This window comes from Pan paniscus, chromosome 8 (genome assembly GCF_029289425.2).
Source record: "Pan paniscus chromosome 8, NHGRI_mPanPan1-v2.0_pri, whole genome shotgun sequence".
NCBI classification, from domain to species: Eukaryota; Metazoa; Chordata; class Mammalia; order Primates; family Hominidae; genus Pan; species Pan paniscus.
In genome coordinates, this window is record NC_073257.2 from 57,526,935 (window position 1) to 57,542,792 (window position 15,858).

Below are 15,858 nucleotides of genomic sequence, written 5' to 3' on the forward strand. Positions count from 1 at the left end.
ACGCAGTGATTTTGTCTCCATGGGCTTGATACCTTGAATCTGCTTTAGACATTTCATGTACTGAAGAAAGGTCTGAAATGTTAATGCCTCTGGATCCTGCTATGGTTTACAGAAAGCACCTTTGCTTTCGAAAGCTTCTGTGTTAATCAAAGGTGATTAAAACCAGGTCCCTGCCGAGGGCGTTCTTTCACAGCTCCGAAGAAGTAAGGAAAAGCAGAGATGATTATCTGGCCAGCTCGTCAGAGATGTGCTCCTTTCTATAAAAATATACATGCTGACAAAACAAGGGCTGTGGATTTACAATTTGTCTGATTTGATCACCTTTCAGCACAGGAAAACCTGGCTTGTATATCCCATTAGAGGGGCTGCCGTGAGATCTGTCCATGGAAGACAAGGCTCAGCCTGGGACTCAGGACCAGAGATCAAACTACAGTGTCATTTTGAATGTCATCTTCAAAATCCACCTTGAATGTTCCAGCCCCCCAGGCAGAAGTGGTCCCCCATTCTCTGTACTACTGCAACCCCTTGGTTGGCCTTTTTGCAGGATGGAGTCTGTTGTGATATATGTGTGTGTCCTAGACCGTGAGTTCCTTGTATCATCAGTAAGAGTCCATGCAACCTTTTCAGATTTGCTACCCACTTCTCCCTGGACAGCCAGGAGGCTGCTCTTTGTTTTAAAGACACATGAAATGGAAAGAATCAGTATCTTCATTTCTGTATAAACACAGCCATACTCTTCCAGGTTATTAAAAAGGCAATTAATTGTAAGACAGATGCAAGGGGCACCTTTCTTCATGGGTAGGGCTCAATTAAAGAAGCCTTATGGAGCCAGAAGACTCATGGAAGCCAGAGAGGTGGGGATATGCTTATGGCCGCAGCTTCAGCTTTCTTATCACACTCACACTCTTTCCTGGAAAGACCTTAGGAAAGAATGTTTTCAACCTTATTAGAGATCAAAAACATGCAAATTAACATAATGAGATGCTATTTGCTTCCTATAAAATTAGCAAAAGTTTTTTTCAGAACAATGAACAATTGTGATGAGGCCAAGATCTAATGGTTACTCCCATACAGTACTTTGTGTGTGGCAGAGAGGGGGGTGCATGCATTGGTACACATTTTCCCAAAAGCAGGATGTTTTTGAGGAAAGTAGTCAGAGATATAAACAAAGATTATGCTTTAATATGTGTACTGAAGCTCTGTTTTTAAAATATAAATTGAAAACAAACCCAAAGATGTAACTAGAGTGATGACATGTTAGTATATGCTAAGCAATCCAGCAGTAACAAGTAAACGTCGAAATTTCGGTACTCAGCACACAAAGGTTCATTTCTCACTTAATGTCTGATGTAGTCTGGACATGTCTAAGCAGAGTTCTCCCAAGCAGTGATTCTTTAGATCCAGGCTGCTCCCAATCTGTGGTTCTGTCACCAACAGTTGCTGATGAGGGGACAGATACTCCAGGCATAGAAGTGGCATCCATAACTTCTGTCCACAACCATTGTCCAGAACTCAAAACTGCAGGGGAGATTTGGAAATGAAGGCTTACCAAGTGCTCAGAGAGAGGAAATGGTATGGAGAACCTGTGGCATTGACTCTACCACCAATGGCTGAGTGAAACATCACACGTTCATACAAGGCAGCATTGTGCAGCCATTAAAAGTATGATCCCAGCCGGGCGCGGTGGCTCACGCCTGTAATCCCAGCACCTTGGGAGGCCGAGGCGGGAGGATCACGAGGTCAGGTGATCAAGACCATCCTGGCTAACACGGCAAAATCCCGTCTCTACTAAAAATACAAAAAATTAGCCGGGCGTGGTGGTGGGCACCTGTAGTCCCAGCTACTCAGGAGGCTGAGGCAGGCGAACGGCGTGAATCCGGGAGGCGGAGTTTGCGGTGAGCTGAGATCGCGCCACTGCACTCCAGCCTGGGTGACAGAGCGAGACTCCATCTCAAAAAAAAAAAAAAAAAAAAAAAAAAGTATGATCCCAAAGAGTGTTTAATGATATGTAAACATCTTCACAACCTATCATGGCAAGAAAAACAGGAAGGTCATGATAAATAACTATAACTGTGCATTTTTGTTATAGTTCCAAAACTGTAACAAACATGCATATTGTTTCAAATTGTTCCCAAAACATGCAAACATGTATATGTGTATGTACACCCTTGACACCAGCATGTTCACTGGGCTATTTCTAGGTTGAAGTGAATTTTTCTTCTTCATTATTTACAAACTTTTTCCCCAATTTTTCTTTAATGAGCACATATCATTCTCCAAATAAAAAATAAGTAAAAGTTATTGGTTAAAGGTGTAGTTGATATGTATGCTACATATCACACACGTAACCAGTAATAACAATAAAGCATCTGTGAGGCAACTCTTGCTGTAATAGATCAATCCCAATTCCTAGACCAGGGCTGGGGGACTTTGCAAAGAACTCCTGCAGCTCCATGAGAAGGCCTGCTGAAGTGAGGCATTGTCATGATGAGAGTATTTGCACTGGGGACAGAAGAGTTTTAGAAAGAACTGATAGGATGGTATCCTGGCAAGAACACCAGTCTTGGAGGTGGAGGATGAGGGCTCTTTTCCACACTTTCACATTTATTATGGCCTCTCGGAGAGGGAACTTTACCTCTAAGTTTTTTCTCCAGGGTTGCCACGAATATATAAAAGTTTTCCCAAAATGCGTTCTGAAGGTATTCAGTGATAAAAGCATTCCATAATGTAGGGATAAGCTGGAATAAGTCGTGCGGCAGACTACTGCAGGGCTTCCGAATGCACTAATGTGTTTCCAAAGTCTCCTAGAATCATACACACTATGAGCATTTTCCAAATTCCTTGACCAAGAAACCTTTACTTAGAAACATCTTATGGAGTCAGAAGTCTGCTGCTAAGCACTACAGAAAATTGTTCCTTTACTGAGACACTTATATAATAAATATGTGTACCTATATCAGGTTCTGGGAGGGTTTGTCAATTCTGCATTGTTGAAGGGTATTTCATAGAACTAGGAGGTCACATGGCAGGTTCTCAGCTTGAGCCTGTGCTGTGTTTGCTCCATGATTCAGCCTTGGCACGTCTGGAGGATGACAGAGATGGGCTGTTGGGACTGTCTTCATAAAGCATCATGGATCCTACTGGGATGAGCCTTGTCCTAAGGAAAAGATGGGGAAAATAAATAGGCTCAGGGTGATTCAGAAGACAACATGATATCTTTCACTAGGATTATCGTCTAGTTCCTGGAATCCACCTAAATCTTAGAACAAAGATTTGCAATAAAGCCATGTGCCAACTGAATGGGAGGAGACATGGTAAGCAGGAGGCATGAGCGACATTGATTCCAGCCGTTTCACAGGGTGGGACAGATCACAGGCATCAGGAGAGACAGGGAGGAGCAGGTACTACACAGTGGCCCAGAAAATGCATGAGTCACACCTGGGGCTCCCAGACTGTAAGGGAGTGGATGGAGGAGGATAGGAACTTCTGTATAATGGGAAAGAGCAGAACCTTGGACACATGGTTTTCTGACTCTCTTCATCACTTACAGCCACCTCTGCTGGGGTGGCTCTAGGAACACGGTGAGAGTCAGAGTTCTCAACAAGAACTCTTCTCTTTCTCTTCATATGTTCTTAAGTATAACATATGGAAATGTCTAGTATAGCATCTGGAACACAACAGCTATAAAATAAAATGACTGCCGGGACCTGGCAGCAACATGAGCACAGCGGAGGGGGTGGGGTAGGGGGAGATTGTGGCAAATTGGAAGGCATTTGCGCTCTTCTGAAAGAAAGCATGGACTCACCTCTAGCAAATTGCTGTTATGCAATAATTTGGGCCCATTGATATCAGGTCTTCCAATTGTTCAAGAAATTCAGAAATTTGATTTTTTTAATGAAAGTGTATCTGTGGCCTGAATTTCATCAGTTTCCTCTGTGAGTTTCTACTTGCTCGGCCAAACACCCAGAGTTATGTTTTACTTTTCTGTTTCACACACCACACAATCCATCAGCAGAGCCTTCCATTTCTATTTCCAAACGCTTCCCAAACCTGACCACTCATTGTCGCTTGTACCCTGGTCCAGTCCTGTCACCTCTCCCAGGATTTCTGCAGTAACCTCCTCACTGGTGTCTTTGATTCCACACTTGGCCCCGTAAACTCTATACTCTACAGAACCCCAGAGTAAACTTAATACAAAAAATGGGTCACATCACCTGTTACTCAAAAGTCTTAGTGGTTTCTCATTAGATGCACAAAGTCGATGTACTTACAGCTTTCATTAAGGTCTCCATCTCAGTCTGCCCTCCCTACTCCACCCCAGGTACCCATCCCACCACCTCCCTCACTCATTTTCTACCACTCTGCTCCTTGCACACTTTGCTTCAGCCAATGGTCTCCTTCCTGAACCTCTGACACCCCAGGAATGCCCCAGCCATCCACGGGGCTTCCTCCCCCACCTCCTTCAGATCCTTGCTCAATGCCTTCTTCTCAGTGAGGAGTTCTCTGAGCAACCTATTTAAAGCTTCAGCCTCCTCCAACCTCCTCCATATCTCCTTTCCTGACTTGCTTTTCTCTTAACACTTATCATCGCCTGATATACTTTACATTTATCTATTTATTTCTTTATACCGTGACTCCTAAAAATAAGAATGCCACCTATAGTTCCAGGTACCTAGGAACTGAGGCAGAAGGATAGCTTGAGCCCAGGATTTTGAGATCAGCCTGGGCAACATAGCAAGAACCTATCTCTAAAATAAAATAAATTCTTGAGGGGAATATTGAGGCATAGAAAGGCTAAGCAAGTGTTCAGAGTTCGATGGGACACACATAAGGTTCGTCTTCCCATGTCCTGACCTAATTTGAATGAATATCTGAACTTGTGAGGCCTTTCAGGATGTGTTTCTGCTTCAGAAATAAATAAATAAATGATTTCCACAACTCTTTGCTTTTCTGCACCAACTAGGGCTAAAACATAAGGGGACTTTAGAAGCTAATAGTAATGATGGACAAGTCCCAGGTGGAGACAATTAACCCAAAATCCTGTCAGTCCAGGTGGCTCCAGGCCAAGCACTTCATCTTCATTCACCAAAATAGTATGATGGATAAGGAGGGCCTTTGCCCAAAATACAGACAGTTGAGATGCTTTGAGATTCTAGGTCATGCCCTCATGTCACCTTTTAAGAAGAACCAGCTGAAGACAAGAGGAACTTCTTTGAAATTATTTTCCCTACCCAAAGTGGACTCTCCAGGCCCCCTTTGGGCTGTGGCCAGTGGATTCATTTAATGTGGAACAGAATCAGATGATGACAATGTGAGGCTTTAGGGCTGTAACTTCCTTGGGATTGTCATCTTGCCCAGAGAAGACAGCTGCATTCAGATAGCTCTAAAGTCAGTGTGATCCCTGCCTCTGGGTCCTACCTCTACAACTTAGTTTTCTGATGCTCTTTTAGAGAAGTATAAGCATGTAAACTTGCTCCAAAGAACAGATTGAGAAGCCACAGCTTTTGTGTTCCCACTGAATACCCTCCCAGAACCTCAAAATATGGACAGAGGATCAATGGAGCACTATGTTTAGTAGCTGTGGGCCACCTAAGAGGCCACTCAAAGTGCAATCAGGAAGCATAATAGATCATCCAAGTTAAAGACTTTGGGGCACAGGGAAGAAAGATAAAACTTTACTTGATTAAATCAGCAAACTAAAAAAGAAAAGGTAATCACTGCAAAGCACAAAGGTAGTAAACAAAATGGAAGAAATTCATTGTTTTGTAGCAGGATTTGAAGTCATTGTGAATGGGCTGAATTTCCTCACTCAAAAGTAAAGAAATTCAGTTAGGGTAAAAGCAAAGCTGAGCAGTAAACTATTTAAAAAAAACACACACACATTAAAAACAAAATGATAGACGCTCCACCAAGGGGAAGTAGCTGTATATATTAAACTATTCCTCCTGTTGAGTATAGTTAAAAATCTGGACTTTATTTTTTAAAAAATTAGAAGAGTGAAAAGTAAATAGAAAAAAAGCAGACCAATTAGGGACCTCAGAATCCAACAAATGATATAATGGTGAGTTCTGTGAATTTTCTTCTGGCCTCATATATTCCAGACTAGGTATTAGAGAAGCTAATGACCCAGAAATGCCAACAGATACAGGCAAAAATAGCACTCCCCTACCCTCCACAAGAAAAATCTGTTTACTTTAGCCAAAGGACCAGGAATTGTATAGCCTCACAAGACAGAAAAGTTTTAGATAATAACCATTTTACTCCAGCAGAACACCACAGGAAAAAACCTGCAGCCCCACTTTTATCCCACCAGCAAAGGCTGAGTGGAAAGCCGGCACTTCCACTCTTGCCAGAGAGTAAAGGGACTCCCTCAAACCTGCCCAAGTTTTCCCAAGCCAAGAAGACTAAGTGTGGAGGCTGGAATCTCATCTTTGCTGAGCAGTAATGAGTTCCTTCCCACCTCCCACAGTGTCTCTGGACACCTTGTCAAGAGCCTCAACTTCAATGCTCTCCCAGTTCTCCAACTTCAATGCTTTCCACCCATGGCTAAGATGTCATCAGAGGAGACCTGCTAAAACACAAGATTTAATCAGTATCCAAAGTCTTGCAGCATAATAGCTAAAGCGTCCAGGATTCAATTAAATATCCGAGGATCCAAGAAGATCTCAATTTGAATGAGAAAAGACAATCAACAGATGACAACATCAAGATGACACAGATGTTGGAAATTTCCGACAAGGATTTCAGAGCAGGCACCTCAAAAATGTTTCAAGGAACAATGATGAAGATGTCTGGAAAAGAATAGAAAATTATAGCAAAGAGGCTGGGTGTGGTGGCTCACCCCTGTAATCCCGGCACTTTGGGAGGCCAAGGTGGACGGATCACAAGGTCAGGAGTTCAAGACCAGCCTGGCCAATATGGTGAAACCCCGTCTCTACTAAAAATGCAGAAAAATTAGCCAGGCTTGGTGGTGCATGCCTGTAATCCCAGCTACTTGGGAGGCTGAGGCAGGAGGATTGCTTGAATCCAGGAGGCAGAGGTTGCATTGAGCCGAGATCTCACCACTGCAATCCAGCCTGGGCTACAGAGCAAGACTGTCCCCCCTCCCCCCAAAAAAAGAAACGAAAATTATAGCAAAGAAATAAAAAAACATAAGAACAAAATAGGAATTTTAGAATTAAAAAATGCAAAAGCAGAAAGAAAAACTCAAAGGATGAATTCAACAGCAGAATGAAGAAAACAGAGGAAAGAATCAGTAAACTTGAAAATAAAATAGAATATACCCAATAAAAGAAAGAACAACAGAAAGAAGAGACATTAAATATATATATTTATATTTAACATATATATATACCTGATGTATTTTATGTATAAACTTAGGGGCATGTGGAACTATAACTAAGGGTCTAACATTTGTGTCACCGAAGTCCCCAAAGGAAAGGAGAACAGGAGTGGGGGCTGAAAAAGTATTCAAAATATAATGTCAGAAAATTTACAAATTTGGAAAATATATAAATTTACGTATTCAAGAGGCTGAGCAAACCGTAAACAGAATAAAACCAAAGAAATTTATACTAAAATACATCATAGTCAAATTTCTGAAAACTAAAGACAAGGAAAAATTTTTGAAAGTAGTCAGAGGGAAAGAATAACTTAACCACAGGGTAAAAACATCTCAAAGAACAGAAGATTTCTCTTCAGAAACCACGGGGGCAAGAAGGAAGAGGAACATTTTTCAAGTGCTGAAAGAAAAGAGCTGTCAGCTCAGAATTCTACATCCAGTGAAAAATATCATTCAGGGGATAAGGGGAAATCAAGACATTCTCTGATGAAATAAAACCAAGAGAATCTGTCACCAGCAGACCTACCGTAAAAGAATGTCTGAAGGAAGTTCATTAAACAGAAAGGAATTCATAAAAGAAGGACACAGGAACATCAGGAAGAAAGAATGAATGACAGAAAAAGCAAAAATACGGGTAAATACCACAGACTTTACTCCTCTTGAATTTCCAAATGTATGTTTGACCACTGGAGCAAAACTTGTAATAATGTCTGTATAGCTCCCAACACATGTAGAGGAAATATTTAAGATGATTGTATTAAGAATGGGGGAGGGTAAAGGGGCATAAGAATAGGTAAGTGTTCTAACTCACTCAGGCTGCTACAATGCCAACCCAAATGGACTGTGATAAGTTATGTACATATAATTCACCTAAGCAATCACTAAAATAAATGCAAGGAGATACATCAGAAAACACTAAAGATAAGTCAAAATGGAATTCTAAAAATATTCAAGTCACCCACAGGAAGTGAATAAAAAGAAAACATGAAGATAAACAATCAGAATAATCAGAAAATGAAAAATGAAATGGTAGATAACCTCAACATTATATTATATTGATCGAATAATAGATCAATAACTATTGTGCATGTAAATGGTCTAAATATACCAAATGAAAAGCAGAAACAGAAATTGACAGGGTGGATTAAATCAAAAATATGACCCAACTATACACAGTCTAAAAAACAAACAGACAAAAATACTTCAGATATAACTATTAAAAGAAAAACCTTAGATAAATTAAATTTAACAGTTTAACTGAGCAAAAAAATGATTCATGGATAGGGGACCACTGAGGACTAGAAGTTTAGAAATAAAGAACAGCTACAAAATATCCATAGCTATTATACTTAACAGTGAAAGGCCAAGTGCTTGCACCTAAGCTCTAGAACAAGACAAGGATGTCCACTCTCACCACTGTCATTCATCACAGTACTGGAAAATCCAGCCAGCACAATGAGGAATGAAAAGAAAGTAAAAGGCACATAGGATGGAAAGAAAAACTTTCAATACTGGGAGATGACATAATAGTCTACATAGAAAGTTCTGAGAAATTTTTCAAACAAACAAACCTAGAATAAGTAAGTTCAGCAAGGTCACAGGATAAAAGATCAATACACAAAAATAAATATGTATACATATGTACACACGTGTATATGTGTGTATGTGTGTGAGAGAGAGAGAGTGCTCTATATATGCTTTAAAATATAAAGGTTGGTTCTAGAATACTAACGATGTTAAAATAATTAAATGGAGAGGCCATTAGACTGAGGTGGCTCCAATGCCCTGGGTTCCTACATAAACAAACCCCTGAAACCCAACTCAGACTCATTTCCTATATATGACTAATTTTTTAAAAATTAAACTTAAGCTCAGCCCACCACCAGCCAACTGGACATTATTAGTTATATCACTTTGAACTTCCCACCTGCATAGTCCAAATGAGGGCACTGTTCAAATTTTAACCAATTAATTTATTTGCTCTGCTTCCATATTCACCCTTTCAGAGCTTTTCATCTACCTCTGGGGAGTTCCAAACCACTCTAGTTTGGAGCTGCCCAATTCATGAATTACTGCTTAAATAAACTCCGAAATTTCAGTGCATCAAAGCTTATTTTTTTAACAATGGAGATTGTCTTAAAATAGTGGAAATTCAGGTGATGAATTTTCTTTATAGAAAATCAGAACCAGGTCTCTAAGGTTGTCCCTGTGTCCTCTGGACAGTGGCACCTGCAGTTGTCCAACATGGGAGGGCAATACTCCCTGGACAGGAAGCACACTCTTCTATTAGGGCCACTTGAATGACACTGAACTTGACACTGAGAACTTGTCTCTGAGAAATGACGCATTTTATTTTCCCACAGCTGGGGCCATGCCAGAGGCATTCATGCTGCGCTCTCTAAATACCTCAAAGACAGGCTGGGGCTGCAGCCAAGTCAGGCAATGAGCTGGCTTGGTGCCAGTCTCCCTGGCGTGTTCCTGAGGCCTCTGGCTGAGTGCTCAGAGCCGGGTGTCTCCTGTGGCCCAGAATAAGGGAGGCACAATGGCCTTCCCACCTGTGCACCATCAGAACCAGGGGTTATGCAGAGGCTGAGTAAAAGAGGGTAATGACATGGCAGCCGAGATCCAGTCCCCTTTAAACTTGGAAGAAAATCCAAGCATCTTTCCGCAGGCCCCTGAGGTCCAGCCTCCACCCAGAGGCCTCCAGTGACACAATCTGGACATTACTTAAATTATGTGGTCAATCAAACCAGGCTCAACGGAGTGCAAACATCCCACAGACAATCTATAGATTCTATTGGGAGGCTATAGTCAACCTAGCAAGCAAATTGGCTGCAGGCGCACACATGGAACTGTCCTGGAAGGGAAATCAGGGTTTGAGATGCACAGTCAGGGGACTGGAGATTTCTTCCCCAAAGCATGACCACCAGGAAATCAGAATTAGCCAGTCCCTCAGAATCAGGAACAAGATCATTGCATGGGAGGAGAAATAAGACAGTACCCATAAGAGAAAGTCCAGTTCCGAATCTGAACCCTGAGTTCGTTTGGTTGTAAATCCCTTCAGGGATGTGTGTGTGTGTGTGTGTGTGCGCGCGTGTATGTTTGTGCATGCATGTGTGTACTATATGGAAATATAATTTTTGTGACTCATGTTTTCACTCAATAGTAAATTTTGATCAACTTCCCTCATCCATACAAACTTAGCTCATCCTGCCTCAGCTGCCAGAAGAATTAGGGTTTCACTGCAGGGCCGAGTAATTGGGGTTGGTGTTTCCTGGGTGTATTGTGCAGCTCTGCGCCAGCTGAGACACGCTGTGCTTCTGCCCACTGGTATTCAGAGCCTACAGGCACATCTTCCTTTTCCCTGGCTTGCAGGCTGAGCCAAGTGAAGCTTGGGCAGGGTCTTAGTGTGGTCCTCCAAATCCTTCCCTCCAATTTGCTTCCTACCCTGGCCTCAGCACTCCCAGCCCTGCTATTCCAAGCTGAGGTGGTTCACACTCTCTGGGGAAGCCCATCCATTTCTATCCCATCTCAGTGCTGAATCCTGGAAACCACTGGTTCCAATGCCATTGACTTCCTTTCATCAAAAATTTCCTTTATGTCTCAGACTATTTATGCCACCATTTTCCACTTTTCAACCCTTTTGCAGATTTTCAGTTGATTCCTTTCAAAGGTAAACACACATGGACTCAACATCAGGAAACTGGAAAATGGGTGCTCTTAAGGCAAGATGGGCAGACAGAACAGCTTGTTCTTGTTCAGACTCAAACCCAGGAAAGGCCACGATGTGACCCAAGAACCTTGAGAACTTTGGTAGCAGAGGGAGCAGAGGTGAGAGGTGAAAATGCTCATTCCATAAGCATTCGCAGAGTGCTCATTTGACACCAGGCCTCTATCAAGTGGCAGGAGACAAGATGAAGGGCCCTCAAGTGCCAGAAGATGCAGGACTTGGCCCACATGGTGATTCCTCTGGGGGAGTTAGGGTCTTCTGGAACTGCATTGAGTGGCCCTAGCCACATGACAATCATGCCCCTGTTTGGGGTTGCAGCACCTCTGGCAGTAGGTGCCACCCTGGCCAGTTTCACAGGGTAGGAGAGGCAGCTACAGAGGTGAAGAGCTTGGCCAAAAGAAAGAGCTCAGACAAGGATGAAATTCCCGCAAAACTCAATTTTTAAATAGAGTTATCAGATCAGAAATCCAACCAGTGAGCAATTAGGAGGGAGGAGGTGTGTAAAGTAAGAAAGTGCTGTGCTCAGCACTTTTTGGATGGGTGAGAGTTATGGCTGTTGTTCTTTTAGTGCCTGGAAAGTGTTATTAATAGCTATGGGAAAGGGATTTTCCCATCTGTTCTTTCAAACACACACATGCATACTTTAACGCTATCTTGTATTTTCAGATGCTTCCAAAATCTACAATCAATGAGTTACTTGTATGGAGAGGTTAAACATGCCAAGGTTTCACCAGCCATGAGCTTCACCAGCAGTGGGGAGAGGGGAGTCTGGAAAGCCGGGAGATTATTCCTTGTTTCTCAGTCAGGCTCATCTTCGGGCTCTGCAGGGGCAGCCTTAATTTACAGTCAGTCTTGGGAGGAGTGTTCTCCAAGGGAGGGTAAGGATAGCCAGGTTTAAAGAGCAAGGAAAGGGAGACAAAAGGCAAGCCCAGAGGCAGGTGCCAGCGGCTGTTGTAGCAAGTCCCTTTGCCTCTTCTTCAGGCCATTTTCATTGCCACTTGTGTCAGCTCTGGAAGACCACAGGAGCTTCCAGGTGGTCCTAGCCCCAGACTCTAATTTTGCTTGAAATCCACTAATTCAGATTCTCCAATGGCTGTGCCCTTCCTGGCATGGCCCACCTCCTCTGCACTTTCCCCCTGGAGTAAATGTACAGGAATGGGAGAGCTAGTCAGAGAGGTGACCAGAAGGTCAGAGATTCACTTTTGTTTCCATCCAAATCATAGATGTGTAAAATCAGAACTTTCTCATTTAGGGCCCCACATCCACAGGTGCTTCCTTTGTGAAAAAAATCAATCTGGGAGATATTTTAGAATTACAGAGTCATGATCTTTTCCACCCACACAAGATGAATTCTTGTCCTGCAAAAGATCAAAGGAAATCTGGTTATAAACAATGCTGCTGCATGAACATGACTGGGAGGAAAAAATGGAGAAGAGATGCTTTCACACCCAGGAGCTGCCTTGCATGTCGAGGGCATTTGCAGCAGGATTTACAACAGAATTACACCATTATTGATCCATTCATCTATTTCTTTTTCATTCAATAGCTATTTCCTGACCACACTGGACACAGAAGGCTAAGGAAAGAATCTAATTAATTCATTTAACAAAAGTGTATTGGGCACCTACTATGTCCCAGGCTCCATGCTAGGGCTGGGGAGCAATGGTGAGAAAGACTTCTCTCCTCCCCTCACTGAGCCAGCATTCTGCCTAGGAAGACAGAAAATAGGCCAGTCAACACATGACCAGGCAACGTAGTAACAGGGCAATGAGGTAGACATGACCTGGGAGAGGCTACTTCAGAAAGTAGCATCTGAAGGTTAAGAAGGAAGCCATCACATAAGGACCCAGGACAAGGCTTTCACGCCTAGGGCGCCTAGGGGACAATGCAGAGCTCCCAGGTCGGAGGGGCCTGTGCTCACCAGAGGGGGCCTGGCTGGGGATCCAGCAGGGGAAAGGTGCTCAGCCTGAGACTGGGAAGCAGGAGTGACAGGTGTGTGGGGAATGGCAGGCATGGGAAGCTACCGTAGGTGCCATGAGTGGTATTCTAGGGCCTTGAACAGGGAGATGGATGGAATTACTTCTTGGAGGATCATGCTGCTGTTATGCAGTGAATAAAGTGAGAAAGGGAAAACAAGCAGAGAGAGCACTGCAGAGGCCATGGAGGAGGGGAGGTGGGGAGGAAGTATCGCTGTGACACAGCCATGGCAGTAAGAGCAGCCATGCATGGTGGAGTATGAGGTGTGTTTGGATCTGACTGTGAACTCTTTGTGGAAAGGGAGTGATAGAGACTTGAGCCAATTGCTTAGGTTATTGGATTGAGCAAGTAAAGGATGGTGGTGACCCTTTCTGAGATGAGGATATCAGAAGAATCAGGCTGTAAGGCAGGGAAGGAGGGATGTCAGTCCCTGCCCTGCCAGAGCGCAGGTTCTGTGGACGACACAGTTGTGGAATGTGAGTCAGGTGCCAGATGGCCTTGGTGCTGAGTGTGAACTGATAGGAGCCTATGAAGGGACCACAGTTTATTTCCTTCCTCCCGCTCTGGTTCATTTGGACCCCACTGAAGACTGGGGAGGTTTCTGCAGCCGACATCAATAAAGTGGTGACAGAGAGCACCAATTGCAATCCAAAATCCTACTGCTGAGGATTCATCACGAGCTTATTCATATGGCCAAAGAGAAACTGCAAGAGCAAAGGCTGTGTGCCTGGAGAATTCACACATTTCCCATTACTTTCCAGCAGGGAGTGGAGGACACATATACAGACCTCCCCTAAGTTAGTCAAGTAAGAGACCCAGCAGCAGTATAACAGCTCATGACAAGAAGGGGGATTGGAAAAGGTAACTGTTTTCCAGGAGAAGGTGGGGCTGTCCATGCCACTCCTGGAAGATGTGGCTACAGACTCAGAGATAATGATGCTTCTAGTTCCCACAGTCAGTATGTGAACCCAGCTGAGGATCAGAAGGACTCTGTATGGTGAATGCACCACCATGTTTTGCAGAAAGCATAGTGTTTCCAAGGAAATCTCAGGAAAATTACAAAATCTGTAACTTTAGCAACAGTTGGAGCTTCATTTGCTGGGGCAAAGGAAAAAAATTATAAATATTATCAGTGTCACTAACATGAGTTTACTACACTTCTTCCACCTCCAAAGGCACTTTTTTCTTGAATTCTTACCAAAAACCCATGTCCTGGTAATACAGCAGCCTTACACTTTCCTACACATGGCACTCCTGGGAGACTCAACCTGCAACTCCATCGTGTGAGAGTGGGATGTGCTTGAAGTCTTTCATCAAGGAAAAAATGTAAATTGGTATCCATCTGGTCAGATGATGAAACTGTTTTGTGTCCAAAATGTTAACAATAAAGTTCACTTCTTTGTAAACGATGATTTTATAAAATTGCAAGTAAATTGTCTTTGCAGAAAATTAATTGTGGGTTATCACTTGGACTCCAATCACACAAGGGGGCTGTCTATGTTTCAGGGAGTAAGGGTGTACTTTCATTTGTTGTATTATACTCGTACCCCAACTTTTTTGGACCTCATGCAGCTTTAGCCAACAGCAGTTTCTCTAAGCCGATGAGGTTACAACGCTGTGGAATGAAAAATCCACTGCTGGCTTGTAATAGCGAGAACAGATGTTGACAAGAGAAGAACTTCCTGCTATGGGGAACAAAGGCTGCATTGCACTGCAACAAATGGAGAAAGTGCTGTCATTTGTTCAATTACCAAAACATAGCCCCATTTATGATATAATTTGGAATTCTGGTTCTACTGAGTTTTATGCTATTTATGGTTTTATGCCTGCCAAAGCTATGATTTTCAACTTGAAATGTGATCTTGTGTTTGACCTTGGAACTGGTGCTCTAACGCAGCCTATTCGGCCCTTGTGGCCATATATTAATACTAACTGGATTTGGAAATCTGAGGAACAAACGTGAGTGTGGGATATTAAAAGCTACAAACTTATTTCCAAACAAGTATCCTCTGATCATACATATTTTGCTAGGTACCTAGATGGGAGCACCTTTTACTATCACACATGCTCCCAGGTTGTGTGTTAATAATGGATACAAGCTTTGACATTATACCAGCCCTATCCTGCGTGAGTAAGATGTGTCACCAAATGTAGAAATATGGCAGGCTTCTTGGCAGCCATTTCTGGATGAACTATTTCCAGCAAAAGCAATAACTTCTCAAGCAGTTCCAAGTGAAGTACCCAACTAGGAACCTAAATTTGCAACGACTGATAGACTCCCAGCTTTAAGAAATAAAACAATCACCAATTCTAAGCTGTATGAAGAGAAATCACCCCAGAATAAGAAATCCCAACCAGGAAATGATAAACCATTAACAAAAGCAGCCCTGAAAAATCAAAGGAAATATAAAGCTAAGAAAGCTACAAAGCAGGAAGTAAGAAGTGACAAGAGTCCAGATTTGACACCTACCCCTGTCCCCCAGAGCACACCCTGAAATACAGTGTCTCAGTTAACATCTGGAAACCCTGAGATAGATGAAAAATTCAAGAACCTAAAAAGCCAAAAGCAACTGACTCTCAGTTAACATCTGGAAATCCTGAGATAGACGAAAAATTCAAGAACCTAAAAAGCCAAAAGCAGCTGAACCTTGAAAGAACACAGCAACTGAAACACAGCTAGAAAAACAGTGACTTAGAAAAATAAAAGATAGTTCCCTTCTCCAAGAGCTGGAAGATTTGAAAATGGTTACTTAAAGATTCACAGAGAGCAGATTTATTAGTATAAATCCATAGAAACACATCTGGGTTA

General features: G+C 42.7%; 1 pseudogene; it reads left to right on the forward strand.

Moving 5' to 3' along the window:
• The first annotated feature begins 13,404 nt into the window (after positions 1-13,404).
• LOC100986102 (eukaryotic translation initiation factor 2A-like) lies at positions 13,405-15,579 on the forward strand (annotated as a pseudogene).
• The last annotated feature ends 279 nt before the right edge of the window (positions 15,580-15,858 follow it).